The sequence below is a fragment of the Periplaneta americana genome, chromosome 9, assembly GCF_040183065.1.
Source record: "Periplaneta americana isolate PAMFEO1 chromosome 9, P.americana_PAMFEO1_priV1, whole genome shotgun sequence".
NCBI classification, from domain to species: domain Eukaryota; kingdom Metazoa; phylum Arthropoda; class Insecta; order Blattodea; family Blattidae; genus Periplaneta; species Periplaneta americana.
Genome location: NC_091125.1, coordinates 86,341,565 through 86,361,033, shown reverse-complemented (window position 1 = coordinate 86,361,033; position 19,469 = coordinate 86,341,565). Strand labels below are relative to the sequence as shown.

Here is a 19,469-nt window from a genome sequence, read left to right as displayed (position 1 = left end):
GTATGGCAGAGCATGTGGCAAGTTGCTTACGCATCCTAATCAATCAGTATAGGAAAGACAGTCATTAATGGACTGTTTTAATTTTGATGGAAAAGAGAAAGTCCTTAAAATAAATAGCTAACGATGTTTGAGGATAGTAAGAATTTTCGATACTAATATAGGGGCTCCGTGTCCCTTGGACTTAAAAAGCTATTCAGGTGCAAACGGGACCTGGCTCTTGGGGCTGAGGCAGGATGGCCCATCTATCAGCAATGGATTCATAAATGCACGCAAGTCACCTGCCGGACTTGGACAATCATCGCGTATACAGTGTTTCAGAATTCAACCGAAGAAATTTATCTCATTATAGAGGGGTTGTATACAAGCAATTTGATATAAGGAACACAGGGTTTCCGACGAAAAATCAGTTCATTCATTCCTTCACAGTGTTCTGACCAAGGGGAGTTCTTTCACTGCAAACTCAGCATTCTCCAGTCTTTCCTATTTTCTGCCTTCCTCTTAGTCTCCGCATATGATCCATAATATGAGTTATCAGTTGTTTACATTTAATACTCATAACCCAGTATTAAAATGAAATAGATGTGTGGAATGGTGTACAATGATTTTGGATCTTATTATAGATTGCATGAAGCCCAAATGTTAAGAACTAATCAAAATTTAGACTTCACAGAATCTGTAAAATTGCCGACTAATAATAAGACAGCACGGCACTGCACTGCTTGTTTCACCCTCATTCGTTTGTTACTGTACCTATTTTAGAATGGAATTATCGACATGAGGCTCTGGTGTAACAGATAACACGTCAGACATCAAGTCAGTCTGTGATAGTGTACCAGTATTTGTTAGAAATGCGCTGGCGTTTGGTTGCAAATGTGACGAATGCATGACCTTTTGTCATTTTAATACTTAAGTTGTATGATATTCGTTGTAAACTTACATAGTTTCTAATAGTTAACCCAGATAAGACTGACGTCCTATATATAGGACACCGGAAGGTTTAATTTTGTAACATTATTACGTAAGATTTTCACAGTTGGCAATCATGATACCATAATCCTTATGTTATAAATTGCCTCCAATTTTTTTCTTATGTTCAATGTGTCATAGTCATTGTTGTGAACATATTTGTGCGAGTCATGGCAGTGCAGCAGAACATGTTTTCTCAAAGTCGGTATATATCACATGCTATAGGTATGCTTTTGATATTGATAGGACATAGTCGTATGATGTACTTCGTATATAATAATTCATAATTAGATTCAATTTTTGACTTGGTGTTCTACCATATCATGGTAAATTTAGGCGTACTACATGTAGTACGTCAGTCATAAGAGGTGACATTTCGCAAGACTGATAATACTCACTTTATTATAGGGGGTTTTCACTAAATGAAAACTTACAAATGATTCAGGACGACCAAGTTGCTATACCTAAGTGCAATAACATTTCCATCACCATTTTATCACCAACAAATGTGTGTGGTAACAATGATTCTAGTGATGAAAGTAACCCTACAATTGACAATATGTCTGGTAGTCAGTTGCGAGCTGGGACTGAAGTAACCCTCAACACACAAGGAGAGGAAATGGATGATTATGATGACGAAAGTCATAATGGTGATGATGAACATAGTAAAGGGGATAGTGAGAATGGCAGTAGAAATTTCAATTGGGATGAAGGTGACATACAGCAGGTAAAAACTAGATTTTACCCACTAAACTCAGGGCCTCAACAAACTTTCCTCCATCACAATTATTTGATGATGATGTTATTGATATGCTGATATGTTGGCAGTATTAGTTATAATTTCCTTTTCTGATTTCATTCAGTATCATAGCATCTTAGCTGAAGGTTGAGGTTGTATAGTGCATTATAATTTTGTATCTTTTTCATCATGCCGAAACTTAAGTGCAGTATAAACTATAGCATCAGAAGAGAATTCCCATTCATCAAAGGTGCGGATGAAAATGTGGAATGCACATTATACGTTTCTAGATTTTGCATTTCAAATGGTGGTCAGTCAGACATAGTCAACCACGTGAAAACAAAAAAAGTGCTGTTCAGTGTAAGGCTTCCAGAAGAAGTATGAACAACTTCTTACTTGCAAGAGCTGAAAGTGAAATGGACAAACAGTTCTCAATTGCAGCAGAGGAAGCAACTTTTGCATATCATACGGCGATACTCAACCACAGCACCAAGTCCATGGACTGCACAACAATCATTGTGAAGAAACTTTTCAACAACAAATTCAGATGTTCGCAAAGCAAATGCAAAGCGATAATCACAAATGTTGTTTCATCGTTTGCAACAATCAGATCTACGAAGAACTAAAGGAAGCTCACTCCATCTCCGTGTTAATTGACTCATCCAACCATTTGTATAAGAAATTAATGCCTCTGGTAGTGAGATGATATCATCCAGAAAAAGGTGTGAAGGTGAAAATGTTAGATTAGTCAATTTAGGCAGTGAATCGTCAGAACTTCTATTTTCTTATGTGTATGAAGTGTAACAGAAGTTGAATCTCCTTAAAAAGGTTATTGCTATATCAGCAGGTAACACAAATACGGACTTTGGTGGAAAGAAGAGAAAAGGAAAGAATAATCTGTATTTTAAAATGCAGGAAAAAAACTGCGAATAATTTGATTGGTATTGGTTGTCCTGCACATGTGATACACAATGCTGTACAGACTTCTGCGGACTGCTTATCTATTGACCTTCAATCAGTAATTAACAAGATTTATCAGCATTTTCATATTTATTGTGTACAAGTTGAAGAACAAATCATTTTGTGAATTTACCAATACAGAGTATAAAACAATTTTGGGTAGCAGTAAGACAAGATAGTTCTCTCTCTTGCCTGCAGCCCAGAGAGTTATTGATATGTTCCCTCCACTGAAGTCTTATTTCCTTTTCATTGACAAATGTCTTGTCAGTCTCAAAAATTTCTTTCAAAAACCTATTTCTATTATCCTCTTACATTTCCTTGCCAGCCAGCTGAAAACCTTTTCTGATACAATCAAATGTGTTGAAAAACAAGATATAACAATAATACATGATTATTTATTTATTCATATTATACTAATATAATTTCATAATTCTCAATCATTTACTACACAGGTGACTACTACATTATTATTTATGAGCCATGTAAAAACTAGGTGATTAAGTATGTTCCCAGCAATTGACAGGTTCCTAGAGATGTTTGAACCACTAAAATCATACTTCTCGTCACTGGACAAATGTATTTTTCTCTGATGAAATTGGGGAGGCCTTCTTCCATCTTTTAAATGCCCATATGAGTCTGTTTAAACAGAGGGTTATAAGCAGAACTGAGAACAAAACTATTTCATTGAATGAGGTTAGAATGATTTTGTTTGAAGTAAAACTTTGTTACTAGATCTGACAAATTTCAGGATGAATGCATGTCATTTTATGAAAATGCTGTAAGTTACATTACAAAATGGAGTGAGTCTCTCAATGACCTCAAGCATTTTAACTGGTTACTTCTAAACGCGTCAATTTCATAGGATAAAGGAGAATATACTTTCAAATGGCTACATGAAAATAACAACTGCGAGCTCAATGAAAGAGTTTGTTTGATCAGATTGTTAAATTGAAGTCATTTGTTAATGAGAACCAAACAGATGTTAATTTTTATTCTTCGTTGGCCTCTTTTTAAAGTTGTGCTACAGGAAAGTAATTTTCTGAGCTTCTAAAGATGGCACAATTTTACTTCTCTCTTCCAAGGCATAATGCAAGTGTAGAAAAGAGAGTTTTCACTGATAAATTCCCAGTAAACTGATGAGAAGAATAGATTAACTCTCTCATTCATTAAAACTATTCTTGACATTCAGTATAACATGCCCATGTATGTTGTACTCAATTTTACAAAGTTATGTGCAGTGAAACTTGACCAAGCAGTCTTCTGAAAAGTAAAGAAACCCTGTAACTATTGTAATAATGTAAAGTAGAATGCTAGCAGTTAAATAGACTGGGTTTGATCTTCAAATATAATGAACTTTTTTATTTATTGTTTACTTTTAGTTTCGTGTTGAAGGTCTTACGCATATCCATTCTCTCTGTTTAGTGGTGTAAGACTTTGTTTGTTCTATGGAAGAAAAATATGGCAACCACCTTACTTAGGGCTTTTAAGGAACTCGGAGGTTCATTGCCACCCTCACGTAAGTCCGCCATCGGTCCCTATCCTGAGCAAAATTAATCCAGTCTCTACTAACATATTCCACTTCCATCAAATTCATTTTAATATTATAATCCCATCTACGTCTTGGCATCCCCAAAGGTCCTATTCCCTCCAGCCTTCCAACTAACACTCTATAAGTAACAAAATTATACATTAAAGAAATTAATCCGCTAAGTATAAACAATTTCAACTTTTCCTGACAAACGTCATATTTGAATTTACCGACTCTTTGCTCTCACTGCTTCAATTTATAAAGCAAGTTCTAAGAAATACCTCATTTTTACTTTGATTGACCTCAACAAAGTAAACCGATTTTTTATACAATGTCGTTATTGCATTTAAACTTAATTTGTAGTTGTCTTAAGTTGATTGTTATTTAAGGAAATCTAACCAAGAACAGCAGAATTCAGACTTTAAACTTCAGCACTAACAGATGTCGGATATTAGTTGTCATGACAAGTGTCAGTGTGATGTCAGCACAACAAAGTAACAGTCCATAAATAAAGGAGGCTACTGATAGAGGACAAAGGTAAACACATTTACTGCAGAGTAGTTAATTAATTAATAATGGTTTATTTTAAATGGCAGAGTTAAGGCCATTCAACCTTCTCTTCCACTCAACCAGTTTGATACAAAATTACTACATTGCTATAAAGAAAACATAATTAATACATTATTAATACAATATAATGACAATTCTTTTTATCTTCCCAACACACCAATGAAATAAATATGCAGCAGCAGCAGCAGTAATAATAATAATAATAATAATAATAATAATAATAATAATACCTAAATATAATTAAATTATTAAACTCGATCATGATTATAATTTATAACTTCAATTTGACTGTGTCCATAAGAAATCGTTTAGACTTTTCTTGAAAGTAGTTATTGTCTGGCAGCCCCTATCTTGTAAGGTAGAGAATTCCATTCATGGGGGACTGAGACAGTACAAGAGGATGAATAGTGGGATGTTGTATGAGGAGGAATTGCTAGGATTTGGTTCTCCTATGACTTGGTGTTTAGATTTGAGACGGTTCCTTATACCTAGCATAGATATTGTTTGTTTATTGGTTCATTTAGTTTTATATGTAGGATTAGGTGTTCATTTTATGATAGGATATTTTATTATATTGGTTTTGCATATGTAGCTTAGGTAGAGATTGTGTTAAGTTAAACTCAGAGCGTCAGATTTAGCATAGTAGCAGAGCTACGAGGACAAAGGATTTAAAGTGTGAAATTATTGTCCAAGGCAGACTGGTGGAGCTAGTGTAATCAAGCATGAGGTAGTCTTTTGAGCTGAAATGACTGCGAATAACCTCCCGCAAGCATGTGTAGAGTACGAAGCTTCTTTCTTTGTCGAGCACGGGGGGAATTTCGTAGTTCTTAGAATTGATAGAAAAGCCATTAGTAGACTTTGTAGCGTCAGTACAACATATATTTTTCGAGTACGCGTATATGTGACGTAGGGCTCTTGTAAGCCAATGGTAGTTAAGAGACAGATCATGTGATCTAGAGATAGCATGGGTGATTTTGATATAGTAAGGGCTGCAAGACGCAAGTAGCATCACTCTGGTCACATACATCGACAGGTCAAGACATCACTCCTGGAACAGTCATCGGTGGGATGAAGACATCATTCTTGTAACATGCTCCGACGCATTAAGACATCACTCTGGTCAAATCATCAGTGGGGTTGTAGAAGCACTCTTGGAATAGTCGTCGGCGGGTGAAGACATCACTCTAGTAACTCACTCGGTGGCAGGAAGAAATACATTCGCTTGTGACAGTCGGGTGAAACAGTGGATAGTGCATACAGGGAGATAGGATACAAGCTAACTATAACGTCATGTAATTTGTGTATTTAGAAAATCTACAGGCTCCGTATAATATCAAGTACAAATTCAGAACTTTATCTAAAAGAAGTATCAACGTTACATAGGTTCGGGAATATACTCGTATAATCATAGCAGCCACCACCGAGATATTATTATTATTATTGTTCGTGAATTATACAAGTAATTTTCAATTATTAGCATCTTTGATAACTCGCCGAGTACGACCATAATTATCACTCATCTAGCTACGGTCATCATACATTTGCCAATTACTATAACAAGTGAACTTAACATTCTTGGATACGCGTTCAGCTATATTAACAGCATCATATAACTGAGAATAAACATCCCGTTGGGATTGTGAATACAAATTATACACGTGTTAATCACATCATTTCACATGTTACGCTACGGTCTCCCGAACTCCTTGTCCCAAACGTTCCCTTAGCAACCTGAGAACTCACATCTACTGCAGTTGATTCGAGGGGGCTGGCGCCCAACAACAGCAACAACACAAATTTCGCCACCTCGAGTCATCTGCTCCAACAGAAGTGGAACTGGCAGCCGGAGCTGAAACAAGAGGCAGAAATCGTCGCGTGAATAGGTGTCCAGCTTAGTCACCTAACCCGATGCAGACGACGAGACAGGGCAACGGCCGCAGATTGTGATTGGAGAATAAGTAGTTAAACCGGGAACGCAGATAATTTGGAGTAGAAGTGTGGAGAACTCGAAACAAAAGACAGGGAATGAAGTGTGCTATGGTTATTGAGTGGCAGCCAGGATAAATATTTGAACGAGGGTGGTAATATGGTCAAATTAGCAAGCATTGCTCATGAATCTTGACACACATTGTGCACACGCTGCAGTCTTCCTTTTGAAAATGGCGACCTTATTCTTCTCTTCTTGAAGAAGTGAAACTCTTTTCTTCTTCTTCATTTCTTCGGAGTTAACCTTATGATTCAGATGATAGGAACATCATTCTCAACTTCCACGCCAACCAGAGAAAAATTTTGGTACTGTATCCATCAGACTGTTTTCTTCTTAGTGATCCTTATTTCTAGGAGAGGGGGAAAAACAAAAAAAAAAAAAAAAATACATTAATATTAGCAGAGAGAAAGCAGTGTGCAGTCTGCAGTCCATAAGCATTTTAAATTATTAATGCACCACATACCATTTGCTCCCATTCTAAGTACTTGGGAAATCTGGGAAACAATGAAGATATTCCTTTTCCCTCGAATCACACTTTATCATGTTTGGTCAGAGTCAGAATATTGAAAATGTGGCAAACACACAATATTACAGAGTTCTCCCTTTGAAGAGTCCTCAGCGCTGCTTTCTTTCTTTTTTCCACTCATTTGGAAATCTGAAACAAAATTACAGTACACATGGGTAAAATCATGAAAAGTAAAACTACAATACTTTTATGAAAAGACTACAATGGACTATAGTGGACTTCATGTTGTCAGCAAACAGCTGGATACATTAATATTGATTGAGTGATTAAAAGAAAAAAAATATCCACCTTTTTGTGTGTGTTAATACAAGTTACTATTAAGAAGGGTGCTCTACAATTCAGATTACAATTGAAGAGTACAGGAGAAAAACAATCACGGTCACTTAAGGAAAATTTTTCAGGAGAGCAAATTGAAAGTTCGACCCTGACCACTCTTTCATACAATGCTCAAATTTAAACTCTGTGTTTCTCGGGCGCTCCTGAAGCCAAACTGCTCTTCTTCCAACTGTCCTTCCATCTTAGAAATACAAAATACAGTCCAAGTGTGTTATCAAAATAAGGCAACAACATGCAATTGTCATGGCAGCAACAGCACGAGCAATGTAGTTTTACTGGCAAATTTAATTAAATATACAGTAAAAACCCCATTTTAAGGAATAATCTGTTAAATCTCAGCCAAATTACTATAAAAATAATGTAATTAATTCACGCTGTTAAGGAAAACCTCACTTTAAGCAATACATTTCAAATGGATTTTGTGCTACCTGCTCGTATTTCAAATATCATATACTGCATTTTCGTGGTGTATTTAAATCGATTTGTATACATTTACCGTACTGAATATGGTTCCCCCCATTCCTATTTTCATACAATTTTTTATACGTATTGGAAACAATTTGAATAATGAGGCCCAAAATATCGACTCGACTTTCAATAATCAATAGTACCAACTTATTTGACAACACATCTCAATCAATAGTAATGTGGAATCATTTTTTATGGTTTTGTTTAGCATTACTTTCACAGAGTGGTTGCTTTGCTTGTTTTGTTGTGTGGATCCTGTTTCCAAATTTAATTATGCATCGTTCAAATGAAGACTAAACAGAAGAAATTAACTATCAGAGACAGAAAATGAAAAGAATAAGAAATGTTAAGGCTAGTCCTCAAACAACACTATCAGATATGGGGGTGGGGGACCAAAAATAATGATTTGTCAACTGAATCATTATAGGGAATAATGAAGAAGAAAGAAGAAATTTCAATGCTGAGTTTCAGTGTGGTTTGGGTTCAACGAAATGGGAAAACATTCGTGAATCACCATTTAAAGATTTAAAAAATATTAAAATGAATTTATTGTAAATAATAATTGTAGGCCTAATTAAATGATTATTTTATTACTTTTTTTTTTTTTACTAATAGCAGGTACTTGACTGTTTGTAATTCACCCACATGATGAAGCCAGTCGTGTTGAACTGTAGACCAATTTACTGACAGAGTTGTTGCCCAGGGTGCGCTGTAGGAGGCTGGTCTATGCTACATCCACGATGATATGATGAAGATTTGTTGAGATGTCACAGGGGAACAGGCCCCCCCAGGAGAAAAGCCCCCTTTTACCTAGACCACGGACTTGCCCTATACAAGTTACAATTCGCGGGTATGCCGGGGATCAAACCTGGGCCCACAGGATTAGTCTAGCACTCTAGCCACTAGACCACCATGGTGGCTATAATTAAATGATTATTATGTTTGGTACATAACACACATTATTTAAATAATCTTCCTTTCCCATTTTATGTAAATCCTCTTTTAAGTAAAACCCCTGTATAAGGGAGAGGGTGAAGTAATTCCTCAGAGATTCGTTAAAAAGGAGTTCTACTGTATGTATAATCAGTACAGATTTTCAATTTCAACTTAAAACAATACACAGTATCAGTGGTGATATTCGCTTGGTTAGCAACAAACCAGTTGTTAAATTATTTCCAGGTGATATTTGCAATTACCATGGACATATACTATATAAATTTAACATAGGTACACATGAGAGAACTGGTTGTTAAACTTCTGGAATATCACCACTACACAGTACCAACATTTCTGCCTCATAATCAAAATCCTGTATCCCTCGACAGGTACACACATCAGTTAGAATGAACGTGATGTATGCATTTATAAGAGATCAAAATTACTATACCCCCACATGTACACAGTTACAAGACACACTTGTACCTGTACGTTGGAACTGGGGGTATTAAACATAAAAAACAATCAATCTTATGCTATTATTATTAAACGAACAAGTCCATTCTGGAAACTGTGACGTCATGCAATCTGGAAATAGCATTTCTTGTTCTATTGGGAAAGCAACCACCTCATTTAAATGTTTACAAAATAGGCTCAATGCAGTGTGAGCTCAATAAGGAAGTTTTCGAGATAGTTCTCCAGATAATATGGTAATAAGTATGTATTCATTTGGGAGGTGGGGGGGGGGGCACACAAACTAACAGACAAACACATGTTCCATGTGGTCTGTCCACCATTTGGGCAGTGTGTGGCCAGTATTGACCAACCTCTCATCTAGCTAGACAATGTCTTTATATTCTTTCCTTCGGGGTTTGAGATAGCAATATCACTAGACAACAATCTTCATTAGTAATGAGCAGCTGCAAAATGTCTCGTACTCTATACCCACAGGGTTAGTAACAAGACACTTGTGGATTGAGGACTCAGTGCCACGAAATAGGTCTGCCTCTTGCACACTGCAGTGAAGTTTTTTATAAGTAGGATATTCTTTTCACATGTAATAGAAATATAAATGTGCAATAAGCAAATCATGTGCTGATCTTGTATTACATCTCTGCCTCTGTTCAGTGCCATAGTTTATGGTGAGGGGGAAGAGAGAGAGCAAAAAAAAAGTTGTATTAATTAGGGTGACCAGATTTTTTAAGGTCCAGCAGGAGACATCGGCAATTTCAAGAAAAACCACAAACACTTACCTAGTCACTCTCCACTGAAATGTTACAGAAAATACATGTAACAGTAGATACAACAATAGAACTTTGCACATTAAATTTATAGAGTATCTGAAAACACACGTAACTCCTGTATATAGATAATTATAGTTTCTAAGAATTCAATTTCAGTATACTGATACATACATGGAAGTCTTCCACATGACAGGCCTATTGTACACTCTGAATTCTAACACATACATTTTACAAGTACAGTGAAACCTGTCTAAAGCGGCCATCTGAAGTTACCTTGTAAAATGGCCGTTTTATCAGGTGGCCACTTGATTAAGGTTGCGTTTTTTTTTTTATGAATTAGCATGAAAATATTGAATTTCACTGACTTTTTAGGACTGTGCGCGTACAACAATCATGCATATTAATGTCAGCCTGTTCCATTCTTGCAACTATCCGTTTCAAAATTCGCTTGCGGTACCTCAGTTTAAATGACTGGGTAATAGCTTGATCAAGGGACTGGAGGTGTGATGTCGTATTTGGGGGAAGAAACATCATTTTCACGGATCACATTGCGATTTTGTCGTTTAATCTTGGAATTGAAATCGCATAGCTAATTCTCAAACAATGATGATGTCATCCAAGCTTTATTGTTGGCAGTCCACTTCACCTCCAATAAGCCCACGTCAACATTTTTCAAACATCTCGGTTTCAATGATTTCCCTATCATTAAGAGTGGTTCTTTTTCTCCTGCAGCATTACAACAAAAGAGCAGGGTTATTCTGTCTTTTGCCAACTTCCCCCCTTTACCCTCTTTTTTTCTTAAAACATAAGTTTTGTTAGGGAGGGCCTGAAAAAAAAACCTGTTTCGTCAACACTGTAAATGTCTCTGAGTTCATATTCCGCAAGAATTGAAGGCAGTCTATTTTTTCCATTCTTCAATAACATTGGTTGCAATGTCACCTTCTTCACCAGACACAGAACGAAATGCAATGTTATGCCGTTTTCTAAAGCACTCTAATCACCCATTACTAGCAACAAAATTTCTTACATTGAGTTCTTTGGCAATTTCAAGAGCTTGCTCTTGAATCATAAGCCCACTTATTGCCAATTTCTTTGCCCTCGCACACTTGAACCATTCGTAAACGAAATCATTCACATTACTTAACACAGATTCTCTCTTCCTCCCATTCTTTTAATATTTCATCTTTATTCTTAGTTATGCCGTTTATTTGTGTCCTTCCACATTTGAATATTTCTGCAATTTTTCTCGCAGATGTTCCCTTCTCACTTTCTTCAATCATTTTTCGTCTTACCTCTAAACTTAACACCACTCTACATTTATTGTTAGACATGATTTCTCTCTCAAACTAACTTCACAGTTCCTCTGAATCAAGTGAATGAAAAGAAGAAAAATTCGTAAAAGCTGGTCCATATAGAGAAAGATAGAAAGAAAATAACAAAAAAAAAAAAATTCGAAAGGTTAACTACCTAAAACATACTGTGAAATCTTCGATAGAAAAAGTCCGTGTTTCAATCCTTAAAAAACTAAGAATTTATAGCTGTGCAGGGTAGGAGTGGAAAGTGACAAAAGAGTCATAAAACAGTAACCAACTAACCCCAAGACATGGAGGGTATGCTGTTGTACACTTAGCTATTGCTTCCTGTCCTCTAACCATCGAAAAAAATAGGTCAGACAGTACCCGTGAAAAGATTTTTTGTTGGACAGTGACCGTTATAGTCAGGTTCCAATTCAAATAGACCCCGGCCGCTGGCCAGCACATGAGGTGGCTGCTAAATAAAGAGAGAATATGTATTGATCTTATGGAAAATCCAATTGGTTCCAGAGAAAATTGGCCTTTTGGCCAGGTGGCTGTTTAAATGAAGTGACCGCAAAGGCAGGTTTCACTGCACTTGTCTGAAGAATATATCTTTTTAAGAATCTGTTCATTCCTATACAGCTTCATACTAAGTTCCTCAAATGAGGAATGAAAGTTTTTTTTTTTTTTTTTACTTGTAAACCTAACAAAGCTTTAACTGTTTCAACTTTTTTTTCTGACTTTTTATCAGTCCAGATTGAATACACTGTGGAGAAGAGTTTTCCAACTGATGAATTACTGACTGAAAGACACATGATTAATAACACTACTTTGAGAAGATTTTCAAACAGAATGAATTTTTTCTTGAAATGTTGAAAAATATCATACCACTTTTCACCTGTTGGTTTGTCACAAAATTTCCCATTTTTGAACTACTTACAAATGGATGCTGTGGCAGTTCTAACGCTAAGATGACCAAAGATAAAGATGCTATGTTCTTCTCAAAGAGTGCAGAATATCTCAATACTGTGCTCGCTGGTTCTTCTGTCTGATTCTGAGAAGTGTTAAAAAATGTGTATAAATCGCAGCAGTTACATCACAATATTTAAATACCTCTGTGTAAAATTTTATTGAAACAAAATCAATGCTTCTGGGGACAAAATGGGGACATTTGCTCCCCGGGGACAGTAACTCAAAACCGGGGACGTCTGGTCAGCCTATATTAATTTGTGAGAAAAAGTATGATAAAACTCTCAGCTTACATTCAGGCAAGCAGTGGCTACAGCACTGAAATGAAGACAACCAAATATCTTTTGTTTTGCTTTTAGTATACTGACTCCCACGACCAAGATAAGACACTTGAAACTCAACGGTCAGTCATTGTCAGAGACATAATACAACATCTGTAATATGCACACCATTTCCTTGAAGAACTGTTCCATGTCGATACTTCTCACTCCTATTTGAAGGACAAGGGAGATAAACTCTCAGTTGTCCCCACTTGCATTCAACACCAGCTTCTAAATTATTACTGAAGTGAAATAATAAAACACGGCACACTTGAAGGAACTTCTAACAAAAAATATAATTATAAAACATAACATTCACTCTTGAAACAAAAGACGAAATAAAATAATATAATCACAAATAACATGTGAACTGTTACGAATCAAACTACAATCCAGCAAAAAATGAAATATTGTGCAAATAATCATGTGCCTCTGATTACTTGTTCTGACATGATTGGAATAACAGTTCACCACAATCTGAGATGAGAGGTTGGTGTGTGAAGGAAGCAGATTAAATGACATGGTATTGCTGTGGCAACTGATTACCTCTTACCCTGACAAACTTGCAGAACAGACTTGTCCTTTTAATAAAACTAAAAGTACTGTACATATAGTATACAGAGATAAGACACCTTTTCACAGATTCAGTTGTTCATACTAGGTACATGAGCAGGCGCCACACTACGTAGTCACATCTTACTCTTTAGACTTAACTGCTTGCCTCTTTCAAGTAACTGCACCCAGCATCTGTGAAACAGTCACAAGATTATGTCAGCACATTTTAAAAGAAACTGTGAGTGGTCTATGTCATATGAACAATATCTGTCTCTACTAATTTTATGTAGTCAAAAGATGCATTTTTAAGTCATATAACATAATATAAAGTGATGATAGCTAGCAATGATCCCTGATGAATTCATTCCACCATTGCATAATCATCATCTTCATCATCTTTCAGATATCACCATCTAAAAGAGTATGCAACAGCCCAATCAGCCCACACAAATTGTCCCAAATGATCAAAAGAAAGGATTTCATATCTGATAGCTACTATTAGTGCCAAAAACAGGATTTAAAAATATTATTGCATAGCCTATTATATTATTATTCAGCAGTGAGCAGTATGTGATGAATATATTATTTTCTTTCACTGAATATTCACTGAAAAGTTTAAACTTATAGTCTATCTACTTGTATGTTGAGAATTCTGTATCCCCCGACAGGTACACACATTAATATTAATTAACATAATGCATGCATTTATAAGGGTTCAGATTACTTTACCCCCACTTGTACACAGATACAAGAAACACCTGTACCTATGTGTTGGATGTGGGGGCTCTTCAATAGATGAGCTTACAAACTATTGATCCAATGTGAAACTTTCGTCCAACAATCTTAACAAACTTCGTAACATCTACAGCTGTGATTGAAACCAACATCTGAACACAAAAATTCACATTGCATTAAATATTCTGTAATATGAACTCAATTATATATATATATTTATACACTATGCCTTGATCCACCATTTTACGTGCATTTGAGAGTGCATATGTATACTTTATATTTGCTCTTCTCAAAGGTCAGATTAAGCATACAGCATTTGTTGATCAGTAATGACTATGGTTTGGATAAAGTAACTATATTAGGATAGGCATCCTTGGTCGGTGCGTTTTGTTTACAAACATTAACTGGGAAGAGCATTCCCCCACCTCATAGCTAAAACATCAGTGAATGGACAGTACAGCTCTAGTTAATGTTTGTAAACAAAAAGGATGCCTATCCTGATACAGCTACTTTACCTAAACCATAGTAATGACTATTGGCAGGAAAAACAGTTATCATTACTTGATGATAGACCTATATAAATCTTGCAACCTTGCTCTCCCCAATTTTGGTAATGTGCTAGTACAAATAACGTCTAATAATGTAAAAGGCATATTTTTATTGTACAATACTTCTTATTGCAATAGCCATACAAGTCTTCAAGAAAAATATAGAGAATTATGTACAGTTGTCAAAAAAAAAAAGTGGCCACACTCGTGAACAGCAAATATTTTCAAAGTCCACTTCGGGTAGCGACGATGTTACACGATGCATGTGCTTGTACAAGCAGTTACAGAACTATGAAAGTGTTCCATATCTGCGCCTCGTAGACCAGCAGTAGAGTGCTTGTTTAATGATTCAAAGGTTGTGGGTTCGGGCCTTCAAGTTTTCATTACATTTTTTAATTGTTCTTTAGCGATGTAAATGATATTCAAATTATCATTTATATTCAGTACTCGTTCTTTATTGATATCACGTTATTTATATTTTGTTAACGTTCTTTAGAGATATGAATAAAATTCAAGTCATCATTTCTATTCTGTTATCGTTTTATAACAATATGAATAATAATAATAATAATAATTATTATTATTATTATTGTATCTCTAATGGGGGTTACCCCTATTTTACATATGTATGTTAGGGCTATAGTTTTATACACAAAAAAAGATAAGTATAAAGAGAAATGGAAAAGAAAATTAAATTAGCTTACGCGATGTAAACAAAACATAAACAATCCGTAAATTAGGCATTGCGATTGCAAAACAAATATCAGGTATCAATTTGAAACATACAAAAAACATTAACAACACACATACGTAACACTTCTATAACACAAATATGCAGCTTTCCGTTCCATACATCATAAATTAATACACAATAGTCACACAAACACAATCAAACTATAATTACGACATTGCGACGACATCAAGCATCACATAACTGACTCACATACATAACAAATCAAGCATCCGTTACAACACATATACTTCAACATAGTAACCACACTTTTAAAAGTTACAAATTTGGCTCCAAGAAGAATAAATAGGACACTGTTACTAATTACTATTCTTCTACAATTTCTTAAATGCATCTGTAATAAATCTGTGAAATTCTGATATGAATAATACTCATGTTTTTTATATTCTGTTATGGTTCTTTAGCGATATAAATAATATTCAAGTTATCATTTATATTCTGTTTTCCTTCATTGACATTATAAAATAATATTAGAGTTATTTATATTGTTACTGTTCTTTCGCAATATAAATAATCTGTATTTTATGTAAGTAATTATTATAACACAAATAACCATTTTTCTTTGTAAAATAGGTTATTTTATTTAGATAATTAAATACGTATTTTATAATATCTTATATTAATTAAACAAACCGATATTTATCATTTATATTCTGTTATCGTACTTCAGTGATACTGTATAAATAATATTCATGTCATTTATAATGTAATCCTTCTTTAGCGATATACTGTAAATAACATAAATTTAATATTAGGTTTGGAGAAATCCAGTTGCATAATACTGGTATTAGTTTTTCTTTTTGTATTATTACATTTTACTATCTTGAACCACAATAAAATGAAAAAGAGTAACGAGGAATTGAACCTGAGACGTTGACATCTAAATTCCGACGTTCGTCCGCTGAGCTACGAGAGCAAAAGTGTGGAAACATTTTCGGAAAAATTGGCCCAATCACACTCTAAGATTTTCTGATGATTCGTAGAAGCTAGTCCAGGATGCGGGGGGCAAAGGCTAATTGGGATTTCCCAGTCTCTGATTGGGTCAAACATCCTGACTGTGACTTGCTGTGACTTTCGGTGAAATCCGGAGGGCCCAATTAGTCAAATCCACTTTCCTCGTCTCCACGCTTGGGTCCACTGGAATCTAATAAGATGCGAAAGAGATAGTGGTGTCGGAAAGCAACGGGATGTTACCGCATTTAGGCCTATCTTTCCCAAGAAAAACTGCAAACATGAACAAAGGAAGCTTTTAATACAAGAATAAGGATCTTCTGCGGACCTCTGGAAAAAGAACTAAGGAAGAGAATAGTGAAGTGCTTTGTGGGGAGTGTGGCATTGTATGGGGAAGGAACATGGACATTACGACGAAATGAAGAGAAACGAATTGAAGCATTTGAAATATGGATGTGGAGAAGAACGGTGCGTATGAAGTGGACAAACAGAATAAGAAATAAAATTGTGTTTGAAAAAGTGAGTGAAGAAAGAACGATGCTGAAACTGATTAGGAAGATAAAAAGGAATTGGTTGGGTCTCTGGTTGAAAACAATAATAGACGACATTAGGAATGTGGATCATATGCGGAGACTAAGAGGAAGGCAGAAAATAGGAAAGATTGGAGATTGCTGGGTTTGCAATGAAAGACCTGCCCATGGGCAGAACACGTATGTATGTTCAGAATGCCTGGAATATCGTGTCGAAGAACAGTTGCTATTTGCAAAGACTAGTCGATTCCATGCCCACTCGACTGCAAGATGATCGAGATAAGAGGAAGATAGACTAAATATTGAATTGTGGCTTTTTGTTTTGTTTTTTGAACGCTTAATTGTTTGAATGTTTTAAGGCCGACGCCAGTAAATTTGTTTTGTTTATGCCACGAAAGATATTTTTATTGAGAATAAAATCTTTTTTCTTTCCATTTGCAGCCACAATATCATAATGATAAAGTCATGGCATAATATATTAATGAACCTGATGTTAATTACTAAAATAATCGTAAAAGAGAAAGGAGCCATTATGTATAGTTTGTCTCTCTCAAAAACAGAACAAAAAAGAACATAAAAAGCACGAGGTTGTAGTCGAACGCAGGACCGCACGAATAAAAGGCCTGAACACTACCATTACACTATCGAATAACACACAGAATGCTTCAATTATAACTGTAGATATCAGGCAACGTGGCCCAACAACATGTAACATCGTGTGTCTCCGAATTGTAGCAAAGATACCCGAAGGGAACTTTGTTTCAGGAGAGCGGCCACTTTTTTTTTTTTTTGACAACTGTACATACTGCAAGAGAAAAGAGAAAGGTAAATTCATTGGCTTGATGCCTATTCAATGTATTAATTTTATAATTCCATACTTTCTAATAAGTTTTTGTGGATAATTTTGTACTTCAGACTCTTAAAGTAGATTTTGGAACATCATATAACTACGTATTAACATGCATCTAGATAAATTTCAGAACACGGATATCTTCCTTCTCCTCTTACTCCAATATTCCAACCTTGTGCACACAAAATTACTGGCACTGAAAAGTGCTTTTTCGTAAGCATGATGATGCGCATCCGACGAACACAGACAAATCTGTTCTTTTTAGTATTTTAAGATAATTGTTGTCAGTCAAGTGAAATTTTCCCACTATCATTTTACATTTCAGCCTTGAGTGTGTTTTCACATATTTTGGTCATTCCCGAGAAGACGCCGGTCTTTTACAAAGTAGGCCTATGTGTAAAAGGTTGGTGAATTAGTTGAGAGGATATCAAAGTGACGTGACTTCACATATTCCTTGACCTCAAGTCTCTTAGATATCCCTTCAACTAACCCACTAACCTCGTCATGTATTTATTACCTTGTTTAAAAAAAAATAAAAAAAAAAAAAAAAAAAAAAGGAATCCGTATACTGAAATTTTCCCCAATTGATTTCCACAAAAAAATTCCGCCTTTTAAATTCAATGATTTTTACTTCCGAAATCATCGGAAAAGGTATATACGATCAACCGACCTTCACAAAAAAAAAAAAGTCCTTTTAAATTCAACGATTTTCACTTGCGAAATAATCGGAACTATCTTAGCGCTAAGCCCTAGTCTCATCCTGAATTGCCGTTGCAGGTTCCAAAGAAATGCAATAAGTTTTAAACGTAGGAATAAAAAAAAAATAAGAATTTGAGTGATGTCATTTCACTGCTCTCAACTTTAATTACGAGAATAATATCATAATAGGCCTATGCCTAATTAGGTGAGGTGACTATTCAAACCAAATTGCCACGTGCATAGGTAATCTCAACGCACATCAGATGCTCTGATGAGAGCCATTGAAAATGTAAATTTGTTATGAAGCTAGTCGTCAGACAAATGCCGGTTGGAGACGAGGATTCAGTCTATATGGGAAACTCACCTGTAGTAACAATAAATCGCTGTTTATTATCTGAAATACTCTCTTTATTCGTAATTCATATAATAGTCCACGTGCACGGTGCGTCCTTGGTTAACCACACAACCAACGTACGCTAAACCATTTCGAGTAACGTATCGATATGGTGCTTATCAATTGCCATATTAAATATTCAAACTTGTACTAGAAAATCATTTAATTAAGCATATTAGTTTACCTGCACTTTGAGTCCCCAAAAACCCGTAGTTCTCACGTACAACATACTTGCCCTTCTTCCTTCCACATTACCAGCATCAGCGAACAAACGAATGCCGTTGCCAACGTTGCAGTGTCGTACTCGTAGTACGCAGCTACGCAGGGTAGCCAACTTGCCAGGTAACTCGATAAAGGAAGGTATCGCGCAATCGTCATACCAACTTATGAAAATTGTTCTAATTCGGCATAAAATTGTAGCCTATAGATACGTACAAAACATACTTCACATAAAACCCACAAAACTTGAGTTCACTAAATTTTAGTTCCAATTAATAATATTAACATCAAATGACATGTTTTTTTCTAATGCCATGTCCCATTTGAATTCCAGATAAGAAACATTGAGGTAAACAAAAGGGTGGAGTTTTACCACCTCCCATATTATTGTAC

General features: G+C 35.5%; 1 long non-coding RNA gene across 2 annotated transcripts; it reads right to left on the bottom strand.

Annotated features, from left to right (window-relative positions):
- Positions 1-4,754: 4,754 nt before the first annotated feature.
- Positions 4,755-19,180, bottom strand: LOC138706188 (uncharacterized). Of its 2 annotated transcripts, none has more exons than XR_011333926.1 (4): positions 19,042-19,180; positions 13,477-13,591; positions 7,214-7,405; positions 4,755-7,099 (listed from the first exon to the last, which is right to left on the bottom strand). It is a non-coding gene; the product is annotated as an uncharacterized lncRNA (long non-coding RNA). The 2 variants fall into 2 exon arrangements; XR_011333927.1 differs by having other exon boundaries at positions 4,755-7,092.
- Between the last annotated feature and the right edge of the window lie 289 nt (positions 19,181-19,469).